The sequence below is a fragment of the Mustela nigripes genome, chromosome 4 (genome assembly GCF_022355385.1).
Source record: "Mustela nigripes isolate SB6536 chromosome 4, MUSNIG.SB6536, whole genome shotgun sequence".
NCBI lineage: Eukaryota > Metazoa > Chordata > Mammalia > Carnivora > Mustelidae > Mustela > Mustela nigripes.
The window spans coordinates 145,691,669-145,708,650 of record NC_081560.1 but is presented as its reverse complement, the minus strand read 5'-3'; positions in this window follow the sequence as shown (position 1 = coordinate 145,708,650).

Sequence of the window (16,982 nt, the reverse complement as noted above, 5' to 3'; positions counted from 1 at the left end):
AAGAAGATGTGGTATATATACACAATGGAATACTATGCAACCATCAAAAGAAATGAAATCTTGCATTTGCGACAACATGGATGGAACTAGAGCGTATCATGCTTAGCGAAATAAGTGAAGCAGAGAAAGACAACTATCATATGATCTCCCTGATCTGAGGAAGTGGTGATGCAACATGGGGGCTTAAGTGGGTAGGAGAAGAGTAAATGAAACAAGGTGGGATTGGGAGGGAGACAAACCATAATTGACTCTTAATCTCACAAAACAAACTGAGGGTTGCTGGGATTAGGGGGTTTGGGAGAAAGATGGTGGGGTTATGGACATTGGGGAGGGTATATGCTTTGGTGAGTGCTGTGAAGTGTGTAAACCTGGTGATTCACAGACCTGTACGCCTGGGGATAAAAATATATGTTTATTAAAAAAAATAATTAAAAAAAAAGATTAGGTAAAGAATATTAGGTAGAGACATTCACAAATGCCAATGTTTCATGTGTCTCCTGTTTAGCAAGTGGAGAAACAGAAAGGAAGATGGTGTAGCTGTTGTTGAATAAGTAACAAGAAGAAAAGTTTGGATATAAGTTTTGTTACCTGGACAGAACCTGATTACATAAGGTCCTGAAAGCCACTTTAATGGTTCTGCTTTATGTTAAATATGATGAGAAGCCCTTTCCTATTTTATGTATAAAATAGTTACTTTCATAGTAACTATCATAAATAATGGAAAACATACTCTTTAATGAATGGTTGTAAAACAAAACAAAACAAAACAAAAAAAAGGAAGTATGAAGGACTGGAAATTGCAATGGTTTCCTAAAAAACAAAGTAATGGAAGTATCAAAGTGATGATAAGAATTGCACCGAAAGGCACAGGCAATGGACCACTGCAAAATATGGGACCATTGTTTCATAACGGGAAATCAAAAATAAGAGAAAGAGGGACCTCAGGAACATCCAACAGGACTATTAATTGCATTATTAGTCTTCTCCCCAGGCCTGAGAAAAAACTCAAAGTTCATATTACCACACCATTCCCATTGGCCAAGGACAAAAGAGAATAAGAAAATATAGACCAACCTTACCTGTGAGCAAATATTCAAAAACACAAAACATAAAACAGAATTACTGCAGAGATATATTAAAAGAATATAATTCCAACAACAATTAAGATTTATTTGAGAGAATAAGAATTCTCTAACAACAGAATAACTATTAGTATATTTCAATAAATGTGAGGATTAAACTTGTGTAGTTATTTATTTAATTAGATGCTGGAAACTATTTTAAAAATTCAACACAATTTTGTGTTTAAGATAAATTTAAAACCCAAAAGTAAGTGTAGAATTTATCTTCATTGAAAATGTGTTTATATGAGAAAAATATATATCAAAGAAAGTTTCAGCAATCATTTTACTGTGTTCTGAAACTGAGGTGCCTTTTTCACAAAATCAGAAATGAGACCAGAATGCCCAGTGTGACATTACTATTTTATGCAATTATGTATTGAGTGTTGAATACAAATAGCGCCGTAAGGAAGTGGTGACAACAGAGAAGAGACAGAGGTAAAAAATGTTATTTATATATCAGATTATAATCTTCCTAGAAAATAGATAAATAACTTACAAGTATTAAAACTAACACAAAAGAGCAATAAGCTGCCAGATATAATGAGACATAAAACAATTAATTGCTGTCTATATATTTAGGAAATAGAAGAAAAAGGGATTCTATTTTTAAAAATGGAAAAAGAAAGAAAGAAAGAGACAAAGAAAAGAAAAGAGGCGTGCCTGGGTGGCTCAGTGGGTTTAAGCCTCTGCCTTTGGCTCAGGTCATGATCCCAGGGTTCTGGGATTGAGCCCAGCATCAGGGCTCTCGGCTCAGCAGGGAGCCTGCTTCCCTTCCTTCCTCTCTGCCTGCCTCTCTGCGTACTTGTGATCTCTCTCTCTCTGTCAAATAAATAAATAAAATCTCAAAGAAAAGAAAGAAAGAAAGAGAGAGAGAAAGAAAGAAAAGGGGCAAAGAGAAGGGAGGGAGGAAGGAGAGAAAGAGGGAGGGATGGAAAAACATCTACAAAGTATCAAGCAAATATGTGTAAGAAAGCGATGGAAAAAGTTATCAAACTCTACTAAATGGCAGAAAAAAAGGAAAAAAAGGAAAAGGTAAATTGGATGTGTGGATCGGGTGACTTAATATTGTAAAGATATCAATTTCCCCAAAAAGTAGTCTATAAATTCAGTTCAACAACAGTGAAGTCTCTAAATGGAATTTCATTAGAAATTGACAATGTGATTCTAAAAGTTACCTGAAATAGTAATTGTGGAAACTTGAAGATGATTTTTCAATAGATGAAAGATGTGCCACTTGCAAGGGATCTTGGGAAATACTATTCCCAGTGATAGAGTAGGGATATATATAAGAGCAGACAGGCAAATGTCCAGCACAACCTTTTATCCTCTTTATAAAATATCCCTTTGTGCTGAAATTGCTTCATTCACAAGAATAAAATATGGAGGCAGGGAGAATGAAAATTTGATTTCTAGCATGACTGTCTTGTACAGTGATTTGGGATCTCCAGTGTATTCTGGCTGGTGGCTAAAATAACCTTTCCTTAAGAGATGCTGTCCCCAGGCCTAACCTACCATCCTGAGAAATGGAAGAGCTAAATACAGGGATTAGATTGAGTATTTTATTTATTTTGTTCTGCAAACTGCTGTTCTTCCAACATTCTCCTTTGAAATATGAACTCAATAATTTTTAAATAGACATTTCATTTTTGAGTCAGTAATAATTTACTGTTAAGCCAAAGATTTAATTAGCTGACATTAAAAAAAAAACCTCGATACACCCCAACATACACCACTTATAGAACTGTCAGTTCTGCTGTCTCCTTTACTGACACCTATGCTATAAAATGCAAATATCTTTGGTGAAAATCTGATGCAACAAATTGTCTATCATCCTTATTATAACATCTGAAATACATTAAATTTTATAAAGCCTTTGCCCACTTAAGTTTTACTGCCTAATTTTTGAAAATCTATATTGTTTTAAAATGTGAACAATTGTGCTTTTTTCCAGGGAAGCCATCCAATGTGCATTTTCTTATGGCCACTGTGTATCATATTTATAGTAGGGTCTATAACAAATAAGCTTATAAAATACAATTAGAATGACATAAGTGGAAATGGTAGAGTAAGGAATTCCAAAATATGTCCATTCATAAAAGCAACGAGAAAACCAATGAAAACTGTTAGAGTTAACTTTTGTAGACCTAAACTCTAACAAAAAGCTTGCGACAAGGGTGCCTGGGTGGCTCAATGGGTTAAGCCTTGCCTTCAGCTCAGGTCATGATCTCAGGATCCTAGGATTGAGCCCCGCAGGCTGTCTGCTCAGCGAGGAGCCTGATTTTCTCCCTCTCTCTGCCTGCTTCTCTGATCTCTGTTTGTCAAATAAATAAATAAAATCTGGAAAAAAAAAAAACCCTTGCAACAATCAGAAGAGTGCTTATTCTAGAAAAGTAGTTGAATCTCCATAAGAATATTATTTTCTGGCATTATAACTTCCCTAGTCTCATCTCTGGTTTAACAGCTCAGCCCACTGCAGCATTAGCCTTAAATATAATAGCCCACATTCCTAGCACCAGTACTGGAGAGGACAGAATGCACCCAATTTTCAAAGAATTTTAATTATTTGTGTTAACCTGTCTGGTGACTCTTGGGAAGACTGGCTCAAAAAACTTCCTTTTATTTCTCATTCACTCACTCAGTGCTAAAGCTCCTACCTAGAGGCATTTGTCAAAAACTTGACAACATAGTAGTCCTTAAATGTTTGGGTAGTCTCTTTCTCCAGTATATGGTTGCCCGAATAAATGGCCCTAGGTCTTGATTATCCCATTGTCAGTATGTTTTATTGATTGTATAGATTAAGTAATACCCTTATTGGCTGCCCATTTGTTGTACTTCTAGAAACCAACTCCAGTTTTCTATAGGACACACTTCTCTGGCTGCTTGCCATTTTTTCCTTTCTTTCTTTCTTCTTCTTTTTTTTTTTTTTTTTTTTTTTTAGGATTTTACTTATTTATTTTGAAAGGTCCCCCAATGATAGGTCCGTGATCAAAGGAGCGAGACTGATACAAAACGAGGTCAAGGAAAGTTTTATTTCACGCCAAGCATCGAGAATCAAACCGACCGTTCAGGGCCGCCTCTTACAGAGAGGGCGATCTCTCCCTGCCTTACAGACTAACTTTTATAGAGCAAGGGCCATGTGGTTGAGCCTGGCTACACACAGGTGGCCAATGAGATTGCAACACACAGAGAAAGCTGCACAGTCATGCTAGGTCACACCCGGATGACCAATTGAATTAAAATTCACCCCGTAGTAGCTATTTGAACTAGCCTATCACCTTGGTCAGAATTGGCATCCAAAAGTCGCCCAAAAGGCAGGACCCACACTCCTTGGTAGCTAGGGAGACAGTATGTGTGCCCCACTGATTGGATGTCTCCACCGGACCTGACTCATCCCTGCATCTGTTACCTGCATCTGACCTGACCCGCCTTTGTATTTGGGCTCTGTTATCAGGGACTGGTCCACCATATTCTACTGGTTTCTGGGACTTGCTTTTAAGTAAGTTCCCCTGGGGGGAGCGGGGTTAGTTTAAGTTTTACTGCATAAACAACAAAATCACTGTTTAACTAGATGGAATTGCTCTGGCTAAATAGGCCCTTACAATTTGACAGAGAACAAGAGAGCACAAACATGGGGAGCAACAGAGGGAGAGTGAGAAGCAGGCACCTGATGTGCAGCTCAGTCTGAGGACCCTGGGATCATTACCTGAGCCAAGGCAAATGCTTAAACCATTGAGTCACCTGGGCACCCCATACTCGTTTTTAATAATTACAGCCCTTTGCTTCTGAAGATTAAGTGCTGCAATCTGCCCTCGATTATTTTGGGATCCTAGAATTCCCATTGCTAACTAGGGAGCTCTGTTCTTTTACAGCTTTATTTACATTCAGCCTTGATATGTGGAGGACAGCTGTTACTGACCTTCTTAATAATGCTAATGCCACCTCACCAGGACCCTCCTTGTCACTTTGGTAAAGGGTGTCAATTAAACTGCTCATGGAAGATTGTGGGTTTTCAGACCCTATGAGGTATAATCATCCAACATTGACAATTTTATGAGCTTTCTTATTCTTTCTTTCACAATCTGCCATGCATATTTTTACTTTTCTACCTCATTTAGTATGGATTATCATGTTTTCAAACTATCAAAAGTCATTCTAGTAGTATATTAGCACAGTTTTCTGGGTGTTTGGCAGATCACTTATTCCTATGTACTGGGGTAGGGTTTTTATGCCAATAAATTTATCATTATCCAACTTTATGCCTGTCTCTCTTGATTCAGCATTCTTACTATCATTCAGGTTGTCTTGGCCCTATCGTCCCTTGACATATAATCACCTTACCTAAACAAGAAATTCTCCTCAAGGATTTTTGCTGAGATTTAATGCTTCATATGTGTTTGGTATGTGTGTATAATATGTGTTTGGTAACCTGAGAACCTGATTCTGAGAATAGCATTTCTTATTTTTTCAAGGCATTAACATTTATTGAGTTTTCAAGTCATGGCAGTAAAGTACTAGGTATTGTTTTTTATTTTCATTTTATTGTGTTATGTTAGTCAGCCTACAGTATATCATTAGTTTTTGATGTGCTGTTTCATGATTCTTTGTTTGTGTATAATGCATATAACACACAGTGCTCCATGCACTAAGTATTAAATGGGAATACTGACACACATTTATGGAAGACTCGAAGAGTTCTGGGAATTCTGGACTTTCAAGGTTCTACATGACTCAATCCCTAGTTTTAGAACCCAAGTCTTAGGACTCAGATTCACAACAAAATTGAGAGGAAGATACAGAAATTTCCCATAAGTCCATGCCCCTGGATCATTTTATATATAATACTCAATATTTTAATAATTTTTATTTATCTCTACAATGTACTAGAGAGGAGTATATATTTTCATGTAGCAGTCCAGGATGTGCAATAAAACATGAGTCAAAGAATTTATTTCAATTTTTCTTGGAGTTACTATCTTAGATTAGTTGAATGTCAAATGTTTGAATGCATACTGCTTTTGTAATATATTAGTCATTTATAGGCAAGTTTTTATGTTGACCAAGAACTGTTAACCTTGTGGTGCCACTGGATCATTTGTATTGTCTAATAACTAACAATAATTACAAGCACTTGCAAAACATTTTACTACTTGACATATTTTAACAGATTAATAGCACACACTCATACAGTAAAATTATATGTAAGTGTTGAAAAATATGGTTAAATATAAAACTTAAAAATGTCTGTTGCATTGTTTGGTTAAAAAATGGTCTAGATGGCAGTATAGAAGTCTCCTGAGCTCACTTCCTCCCATGACCAGAACAAGCATGCTACATGAGGCTTCCATGTTTCCTGAGTGAACATTCTGAAACAGGTCAATTTTAAGAAAAAAAATACATAGAAAAGTTGAATATTTGGAAATTGATAGTGTTAATCCAGACTTACATGTTTTTGTACAATGTCTTTGTATTTCCCTAAGGTCTTACATTCCCATGTTGAAGGCAAGTGTTGAAGATATGCTTTTACTCAAGAGAGGAGTTATATATAATTTGTATTAAAAAACACGAATAAACATAGTACTAATGCTAGCCCCATGGTGACATTAACTCTGCATGAATACATAGAACCTAAAAGATGACATAGTTTTTCTAATTTTCACTTTCTTGTATGATTAATTAAATACTCTGTTTTTCCAACATTTATTTATACATAAATCAATGTGAAAGGTGACCTTGTCTCTTTTTCACTTGTTCTCCCTCAGCCTCAGATGCATCATCCTACTAAATTTTGCCGCTGGATCTGGTAGTCTACTAACTACATTGCTCAAACTTGCATGACTCATTAGACGTTGCCAGAAGGAAGAAACCATGGTAGATTGGAAGAGAAGAGAGGAAGAAAGGAAACAAACAAGCATTTCTCTCTTCTCTCCTTGCTTCTAGATGCACCTTTAATAGTATTTCCCTTCTTTCTGCATTCACAAATTCAAGCACTGCTTCTTTTTTGGTGCATCACATGGTGAGCTCCATGGTAATTGAATGCTGACAGATGGGTTTTTCCTTCCCAATTCTAGGACTGACTAAGAAGAATCCCAGTAGTTTAGAACCAAGTGTCTAGGATCGTAGATGCACCATTTCCTTTCTTTGCTCATCCTCCCCAGTTCTAAGAATGGGATATCACTACGTATCAGCCTTCTGTTTGTTTATTATTCAATGCTCTTTTTCCTTACCGCATCTTTGAATTGTTGGGGAACCAATTCCCTTTATTTAATTAGAAGCAATTAAAATTTATAAAAATTAAATTGAAAAAAAACTGGAGTTAAAAAAATTGTTATCTTCCCTAATTGAATCCTTTCAGATGAAGTAATTAATATGAAACTGAATAGCAAACACAAAGCTAGGTAAGTAAGGAAAGAGTTAAGCTGAACAGAGCCCCTGAGTCATAGCTGCTTTTTAGCTTCACTGGGAATTTAAAACTTCTCATTCTGGTCAAGATGATGTACAAAGTCATGAGTGAGCCCTGGAAGACATAGGGCTCACCACATGCTGGACATCTGGCAATTGATACATCACTTCTTTATAAGCTACTTTATGATTGGGTCATCATTCTCTTTTAAAGTTAATTTTAATTAAACTTCCTCTTTTTAGATTATTGTAAAGTCCCATGCAGTTGTGAGACATAACACAGAGAGATCTCATGCACACTTTATCTACTTTCCTCTAATGATAGCATCTTGTAAAACTGTAGTACCACATCACAACCGGGATACTGACATCTTGTTCACATTTTCCTGGTTTTACTCACTGGGTTTATTGTGAATGTTTAGTTCTACGAAAAGTATTGCAAGTGTAGGTTCATGTGTCTAAAGACACAGTTGTCCAAACACACAGAGAAATATAGAATATTTTTATCACCACGTGGATTCTTCATCTTGACCTTTTGTAACAAAAACCACTTCCTTTCTGTGCTCAACCCTTCCTTAAACACTGATATCCACTAATCTCTTCTCCATTTTAATAATTTTGTCATTTCAAGAATATTATATAAATGGAATAATACAGCATGGAAACTCTTAAAAATAGCTTTTTCCCCCCACTCACACTGTTTTCCTTGAGATTCATCCAAGTGGCCATGTGAATTGAGAGTTTATTCTTTTTTATTAGTTAGTAGAATTCCATGGATTGGATGTACCACTTTAATTGTTTACCTGCTAAAAGGCACCTGAGTTGCATCTGGTCTTTGGTTCTTATACAAATACAATTGCCCTTTGAACATTTGTGTACAGGTTTTTATGTGAGCATATATTTCCATTTCTCTGGGATAATGCCCAAGAGCACAATCTCTGTGTGTATGGAGATCTCGTATTTAGTTTTTTTTATAAGAAACTGCTAAAGTGCAAGCTATCAGAATGGCTAAAATTTAAAAAAAAAATTGAAAACACCAAAATTTTGGAGAGGATGCAAAGAAACTGATCACTTCTATGTAACTGGTGAGAATGTTAAAATGATACAGCCACTCTGTGAAATGGTTTGGCATATTTTTTCATTTTAACTTCCAAAAACTACTTGAAGGTAACTTTCTGTAGTGTTCTGCTTCAGCCCCTCTTGTATCATGGACCACAGTTCTGACACTTCTCTCCACAGTCCAACTGAATGAGTGATGACCTGCTAGCTAACCTCTAACACATTTCCAACAATGCTGACATGATAAAGAGGAAATTGCTTGCAGTGTGGATATACATTAACAAAGCAGTTTTTCACAGATGTCTTTGAGGAGTCTTTATAAATTACTGTGGCCATTGTACATGCACAACAGAAGAAAATGCTAAACCTTGTAAAACATGGGCTATTCATTAGAAAATGCTTTTGTGGCATAATGTTAGTGTGCATTTGAAAATGTTTTTAAGCCCCTGAAGGAAAATGCTTTGCATCTGATGAAACAGAGAGGGTTATTAATGGAGACTAAAGAATACAGAAAACAGCTGCTTAAGAAAAAACTCTGCAAAATGCTTGAATTTTATCTGTGTCTTTCAACTTGAATTCTGTAGTAAAAATGTAGTTTTCTAAATACAAACCCATAAGTATTTTGAAAAATATAACCTATAAAAAGGAAAAAAACCCAAAAGTTTATTATGTAAGTGTATTTGTGTATTTATGCAAGAGGTTCCTTCAACCTTGATGATGATGATGGTGGTGGTGATGCTAATTTGCAGTTGGCATTTTAACAAATGATGAGAAGACATTTAAAATGAGTCATTTATCTTAATGACAGTTGTGGAGATAAATGTTTCAAAAAAATAAAAATAAGCACATAAGTAAAAATATTTCATAAGAGGCAAAGATTAACACAATCTAAGACATATGAGAACCACTTGAAAGCTTGAGATTTAAACTGGAGAAAAAAATAAAATATGTACACATCTTTTTCCTCTTTTATTGCAAAGGAAATACTCTTTCTGCAGAAATTTAAAATCAAGTATAAGCAAAAGGTAACATAGCGATTCAGACAGAAATGTTAAGAATTTAGGTGTTTTGTCACATGTTTTTTAAACAGTGTAGTATGAATACCTTAATATTTCCCTAAATCGATATATTAAACAATATTTTGAACAGCTACATAGTATTACATGAATGGGCTATACTACAATTAGATAAGCCACCAGAATTTAAACTTTCATTTATTGAAAATATTTTGGTATTAGAAAAGCATTACAGTTGCCATATTTTACACACACACACATACACAAACACACACACACACACACACACACATACACAACCACCATACTATCTTTGGACACTTCTCTAATTACTGGTTGGAACAGTTCCTAGCATAAGTAAAAGGGCAATAGCATTTTTTCATAATTAAAGTTTAAGACATATTGTCTAATTGCTTTAAAGAAATGTGTCCCAATTTGCATTCCAACTGATAGCATCTATTCCTGTTAGTTATTTCACATCCAAACAATCTGTAGGGATTTTTTTACTAATCTGATAAAGAAAACTCTTGCCTAATTCTCATCTCTTTAATTAGCATTAAAATTTAAATTTTTCTTATGTTTCCATGTTTCTGATGAACATTTTTTAAAATAAAATTTTCTAAATACTATTTCTTTAAAATGTCTTTATAGAGCTGTTTATATTTTCTAATTAATTTAAAAGGTTTTCTATGTATGAGTTCTTATTTTATAAATATTTCCACAGCTGGTCATTTATTTATGGTTATTTTGGACATAAAATTTCTTAATTTTTCTATAGAAAAATTTTTCTCTTTTTTATATTTGCTCTAAGAGATGTGCTTAGAAGACTATCTCAAAAGCAATAGGAAAGAAATATGATAGTCATTTCCTTCTAGCTCCTTTGACATTATATTTTTTGTTTGTGCTTTAAAGTTTTTATTTAAATTCCAGTTAGTTAAAACATGGCGTAATACTAGTAAGGTGTACAATATAGTGATTCGACACTTCCATACAACATCTGGTGCTCATCACAAGTGCATTCCTTAATCTCCATCACCTCTTTCACCCATAACACCTCCTCCACCCCACCCAGTTTGCTCTTTATAGTTGATTCTGTTTTTTGATTTGCCTCTCTTTTTTTCCCCTGTGCTCATTTGTTTTGTTTCTTAAGTTCTACATATGAGTGAAATTACATGGTATTTGTCTTTATCTGACTGAGTTATTTCACTTAACATAATGCACTATAGCTCCACCCATGTTGTTGCTAATGGTGAGATTTCATTCTTTTTGATGGCTGAGTAATATTCCATGTATGTATATACTACATCTTCATGATCCAGTCATCAGTTGATGGACAGTTGAGCTCTTTCCATAATCTCGCTATTGTTTGAATTAGTATTTTTGTGTCTTTAATAGGACATTTGCTGGATCATAGGATAGTTCTATTTTTAGAAATTACATTTTGAGGAACCTCCATACTGTTCTCCAGAGTGGTTGTACCAGTTTGCATTTTCACTAACAGTGTAAGTGGGATCCCCTTTCTCTGCACCTTCCCCAAAACCTATTGTTTCTTGTGTTTTTTATTTTAGCTGTTCTGACAGGTGTGAGGTGCTATCTCATCATGGTTTTGATTTACATTTTCCTGATGATGAGTGACTTTGAGCATCTTTTCATGTATCTCTTAGCCATCTGAATGTCTTCTTTGGAAAAGTGTCTATTTATGTCTTCTGCCCATTTCTTGACTGGATTATTTGTTCTTTGGATGTTGAGTTTAATAGGTTCTTTATAGCTTTTGGATACTACCGCTCTGTCAGATATGTCATTTGCAAATAGCTTCTCCCATCCTATAGGCTGCTTATTAGTTTTGTTGATTATTTACTTCAATGCACAGAAGATTTTTATCTTGAAGAAGTCCCAGTAGTACATTTCTGCTTTTGTTTCCCTTGCCTTCAGTGATATGTCTAGTAAGAAGTTGCTGTGGCCCAGTTTAAAGAAGGTGCTATCTATATTCTCCTCTAGGAATTTGATAGTTTCCTGTTTCACATGTAGGTCTTTCATCCATTTTGAATTTAGTTTTGTATATGGTGTAACAAAGTGGTTCAGTTTCATTCTTCTGCATGTTACTATCCAATTTTCCCAGCATAATTTTTAAAGAGATTGTCTTTTCCTCTGGATATTCTTTTCTGCTTTGTTGAAGATTATTTGACTATATAGTTGTGGGTTTATTTCTGGGTTCTCTGTTCTGTTCCATTGATCCATGTGTCTGTTTTTGCACTAGTACCATGCTGTCTTGACAATTACAGCTTTGCAATATAGCTTGAAATCCAGAATCATGATGTCTCCAGTTTTGTTTTTCTTTTTCAGAATTCCTTTGGCTATTTGGGATCTTTTGTGGTTCCATATATATTTTAGGATTGTTTACTCTAGCTCTGTGAAAAATGCTGGTGGTATTTTGATAGGGATTACATTGAATATGTAGGGAGATTGCTTTGGGTCATATACTTTTTAACAATGTTTGTTCTTCCAATCCATGAGCATGGAAAGCTTTTCCATTTCTTTGTGTCCTCTTTAATTTCTTCCATAAGTGATTTATGTTTTCAGAATACAGATCTTTTAACTCTTCAGCTAGGTTTATTCCTAAGTATCTTATTGTTTTGGGTACAATTGCAAATGGGATTGATTCCTTGACATCTATTTCTGCTATTTCATTATTGGTGTCTAGAAATGTAATAGATTTCTGAACATTTTATATCCTGTAACTTTGCCAAATTCATATATTAGTTCTAGCGATATTTTGCTGGAGTCTTAAAGGTTCTCTATATAGAATATTATGTTGGCTGCAAATAGTGAATGTTTAACTTCTTTCTTCCCAATTTGGAAGCCTTTTGTTTCTTTTTGTTGTCTGATTGCTGAGGCTAAGACTTCTAGTACTATGTTAAAGAGTAATGGTGAGAGAGGATATCCTTGTCTTACTCCTGACCAAGGGGGAAATGCTTTCAGTTTTCCCCCATTGAGGATGATATTACCTGTGGGTCTTACATATATGGCTTTTTTGATGCTGAGGTGTATACCATCTATCCTTACTTTGTTGAGGATTTTTAAAGAGAGGATGCTGTATTTTGTCAAATGCCTTTTCTGCATCTATTGACAGGATCACATAATTCCTACCCTCTTTTACTAATGTGGTATATCACATTGATTGATGTGTGAATATTGGACCACCCCTGTAGCCCAGGAATAAGTCCCACTTGATCATGGTGGATAATTCTGTTAGTGTACCATTAAATTCGATTTGCTAATATCTTACTGAGAATTTTTGCATCCATGTTCATCAGGGACATTTGGCTTATGATTATCCTTTTCAGAGGGTTTTTTGTCTTGTTTTGGAATTGAGGTAACACTGGCTTCATAGAATGAGATTTGAAGTTTTCCTTCCATTTCTACTTTTTGGAAGTTTAAGAAGAATACATATTAACTCTTTTTTAAATATCTGGTAGAATTCCCCTGGGAATCCATCTGATCCAGAACTTTTGTTTTTTGGGAGATTTTTGATTATTGATTCAATTTCTTTGCTGGTTATGTGTCTGTTCAGGTTTCCTATTTCTCCCTGTGTCAGTTTCGGCAGTTTGTAGGTTTCTAGGAATTTGTCCATTTCTTCCGGGTTGCCCAGTTTGTTGGCATATAATTTTTTACAGTATTCCCTTATAACTGTATTTCTGTGGTGTTGGTTGTGATCTCTCTTCTTTCATTCATGATTTTATCTATTTAGGTCCTCTCTCTTTTCTTTTTGATAAGTCTGGCTAGGGGTTAACAATTCTTTTGAAGAACAAGCTTTTAGTTTTGTTAATCTGTTTTACTGTTTTTTTTTTTTCCTCTAATCTTTATTATTTCCCTACTGCTGGCTTTAGACTTTATTTCCTGTTCCTTTTTTAGCTCCTTTACATATAAGTTTAGGTTGTATATTTGAGACTTTTCTTGCTTTTTAAGGTAGACTGAATTGCAATATAATTACCTCTTAGGGCTCATTTTGCTGCATTCCAAAGGTTTTGGACTGTCATGTTTCATTTTCATTTACTTCCATGTATTTTTTAAAATTTCTTCTTTAATTTCTCAGTTAACTCATTAATTCTTTAGTAAGATGTCCTTTAACATCCATGTATTTGGGTCTTTTCAAATTTTTTATTGTGGTTCACTTCAAGTTTTGTAGCATTATGGTCTGAAAATATGTATGATGTGATCTTGATCTTTTCATACTTGTTTAGGGCTGATTTGTGACCCAGTTTGTCATCTCCCCTGGAGAATGTCCCATGTATACTCAAAAAGAATGTGTATTCTGATACCTTAGGATGAAATATTCTGAATATATCTGTTAAGTCCAACTGGTTCAGTGTATCATTCAAAACCATTGTTGCTTTATTGATTTTCTGCTTAGATAATATGTCCATTGCTATAAGTGAGGTGTTAAAGTCTCCTACTATTATTTTAATATTATTAATGAGTTTCTTTATGTTAATTGCTAATTGATTTATACAGTTGGGTGATCCCAAGTTGGGAGCATAAATATTTATAATTGTTAGATCTCTTGATGGATAGACCCTTCCATTATAGTGTAATGTCCTTCTTCATTTCTTGTTACAGTCTTTGCTTTAAAATCCAGTTTTTCTGATATAAGCATGGCTACTCTGGCTTTCTTTTGACGTTTATTAGCATGATAGGTGATTCTCCATCCTCTCACTTTCAATCTGCAAGTGTCTTTAAGTCTAAAATTAGTCTCTTGTAGGCAGAATATAGAAGGATTTTATGTTTTTATTTTTTTAATCCACTTTAATATCCTATGTCTTTTGATTGGAACATTTAGTCCATTTACATTCAGAGAAATTACTGAAAGATGTGAATTTAGTGTCATTTTGTTACCTGCAGAGTTGGTGTTTCTGGTGATGTTCTCTGGTCCTCTCTAGTCTTTGTTGCTCTTGGTCTTTTTTTCTCCACTCAAAGTGTCCCTCTTAAAATTTCTTGCAGGGCTGGTTTAGTGGTCATGAGCTCCTTTAGTTTTTGTTTGGGAGAATCTATCTCTCTTTCTATACTGAATGACAGCTTTGCTGGATAAAGAATTCTTGGTTGCATATTTTTCCCAGTCAGCACTTTGAATGTATCATACCAATTTCTTCTGGCCTGCCATGTTTCTGTGGACAGATCTGCTGCAAATCTGACCTGTCTTCCCTTGTAGTGTAAGGATTTTTTCCCCCTTGCTGCTTTCAGGATTCTTTCCTTGTCTATGTATTTTGTGATTTGACTAGAATGTGCCTTGGTAATGGTTGGCTTTTGCTGGACTTAGTGGGAGTTCTCTGTGCTTCTCAGATTTTGATGTCTGTGTCCTTCCCCAGATTAGGGAAGTTTTCAGCTGTAATTTGTTCAAATAAACCTTCTGCTCCTTTTTCCTCTTCATCCTCTGGGACTCATGATACAAATTTTAATATGTTTTAATAAGTTGCTGAGTTCCCTAAGTCTACCTTTGTGGCCCATTAGCTTTCTTTTCCTCTTCTTTCCAGCTTCATTATTTTCCATAATTTTATCTTCTATGTCACTGATTTGTTCCTCAACTTTGTCCATCTTGTTTTCATGGTCTCCATTTGGGATTGCGTCTTGGTTATCACATTGTTAATTTCAACCTGACTAGATTTTAGTTCTTTTATCTATGGAGTAAAGGGTTCTCTAGTGTCTTCTGTGCTTTTTTCAAGCCCAGCTAGTATTCTTATAATTGTTGTTTTAAGTTCCAGTTCAGACAACTTCCTTATATCTATATTGATTAAATCCCCGGCAATGAGTTCTACTTCCTGTTCTTTCTTTTGGGGTGAATTTGTCTGTCATGTCTTTTTGTCCACAAGAGAAAAGAAGAAATAAAACAAATGAACAAATAAACAAAATAAAAAACCAAAGGAACCCTCCTCCCAAAAAAGAAAAATTAATCCTGTGTGTGTTTTGGTCTGCTTGTTAAAAGCATCTAGATCCCAAAATTTAAAGAAGAAGAAGAAGAAGAAGAAGAAGAAGAAGAAGAAGAAGAAGAAGCAGAAGAAGAAGAAGAAGAAGAAGAAGAAGAAGAAGAGGAGAAAGAAAAAAAGAAACTGAAAATTAAAAAAAATATATATATCAATTTATATATAAATTGAAAAAATTAATAATAAACATTTAAAAAGGGAATTGAAATAATAAGAAAATAAGTGAAAAAATTTTAAAATAAAGAATAAGAGTAAAAAAGAAGTTAGATCCTATTTCTCTTGTAGCTGAAACTTTGCAGCTCTCTATGATCATTTGTCTTGGTGCAAGTGAGCTGTTTGTGTTGGTCTTCTGGGAGAGGGGCCTGCAGTGCTGATTCTCAGGCTGACTTGTTTCAGTGGAAATGCTTCTCCAAGGCACAGGTGGAACGGGTTGCTGTAAATGGCTTTGGCCTTCACTAGGTGACACTGTTTTCCTCCCTGAAGGCTTTTGGTGTTAATGGGAAGGACAATTATGGTAGTGCCTAACTCTCCAGACCCAGAGTTTGCACATTCAGCAATTCAGTGAGCCCTCACAGAAGACCAATCACCCCATCTGTGTCCCTGGTTTCCATCTGAACCCTGCATTCACCCTACCTGTGTCTGAGCCTTTTTTTTTTTTTTTTTTTTTTTTAAATCTCAGGTGTGCAACTGAGTTGCAAAACTCCTAAGTTTAGGAATGCATGTGGCACAGACCTACACGGTTCCTTGGTGGGGTTGATGGGAGGTGGGAGTTGTCTTCCCTTGCTTTTGCCTTTGCTGGTTGGTCCCAGGAAAGCAGTCATGGGACTGTGCAGTGGTTTCCAGTTTATGGCAAAACAGCAGAAAGCCAGAACCAAGACTCACTGCTCTCAGCTGGCTTCCCCACTCTTATGCCTGGGAACAGAGCAGCAAATTGGAGCCACTCATTCTTGAGACCCAGACCATCCTCAGACCATGCTATGACTCCTGAGATTCTGCTCCACTTCAGCACCTGAGCACGTTTAAGCCAGGCACATCCCCCATGGAAGCAGACTTTTAAAAGTTCATATTTTGAGCTCTGTTGCTTATAATACTTGGTAGTAGCCTTCATAAGTTGGACTCCCACTCTGCCACAATACCCATGCTTATATCTCTCCCAAATCAACTCTCCGCACCTCCTACCTTCCAAAAGGTGGTCACTTTTCTACTTGCAGTCTTGCAGTTTTTGTTTTTTTAGACCTCTGATTGATTTCTAGGGTGTTCAGAATCATGTGATAACTATCTAGCTGTATTTGAGGAACAAGATAAGTTCAGTGTCCTCCTACTCCTCCACCATCTTAAATCCCTCTTACCACAAATGTATTTTTAAATTCCCATCCATTTGTGAATTTTTCTGTTTTACTTCTGCTATT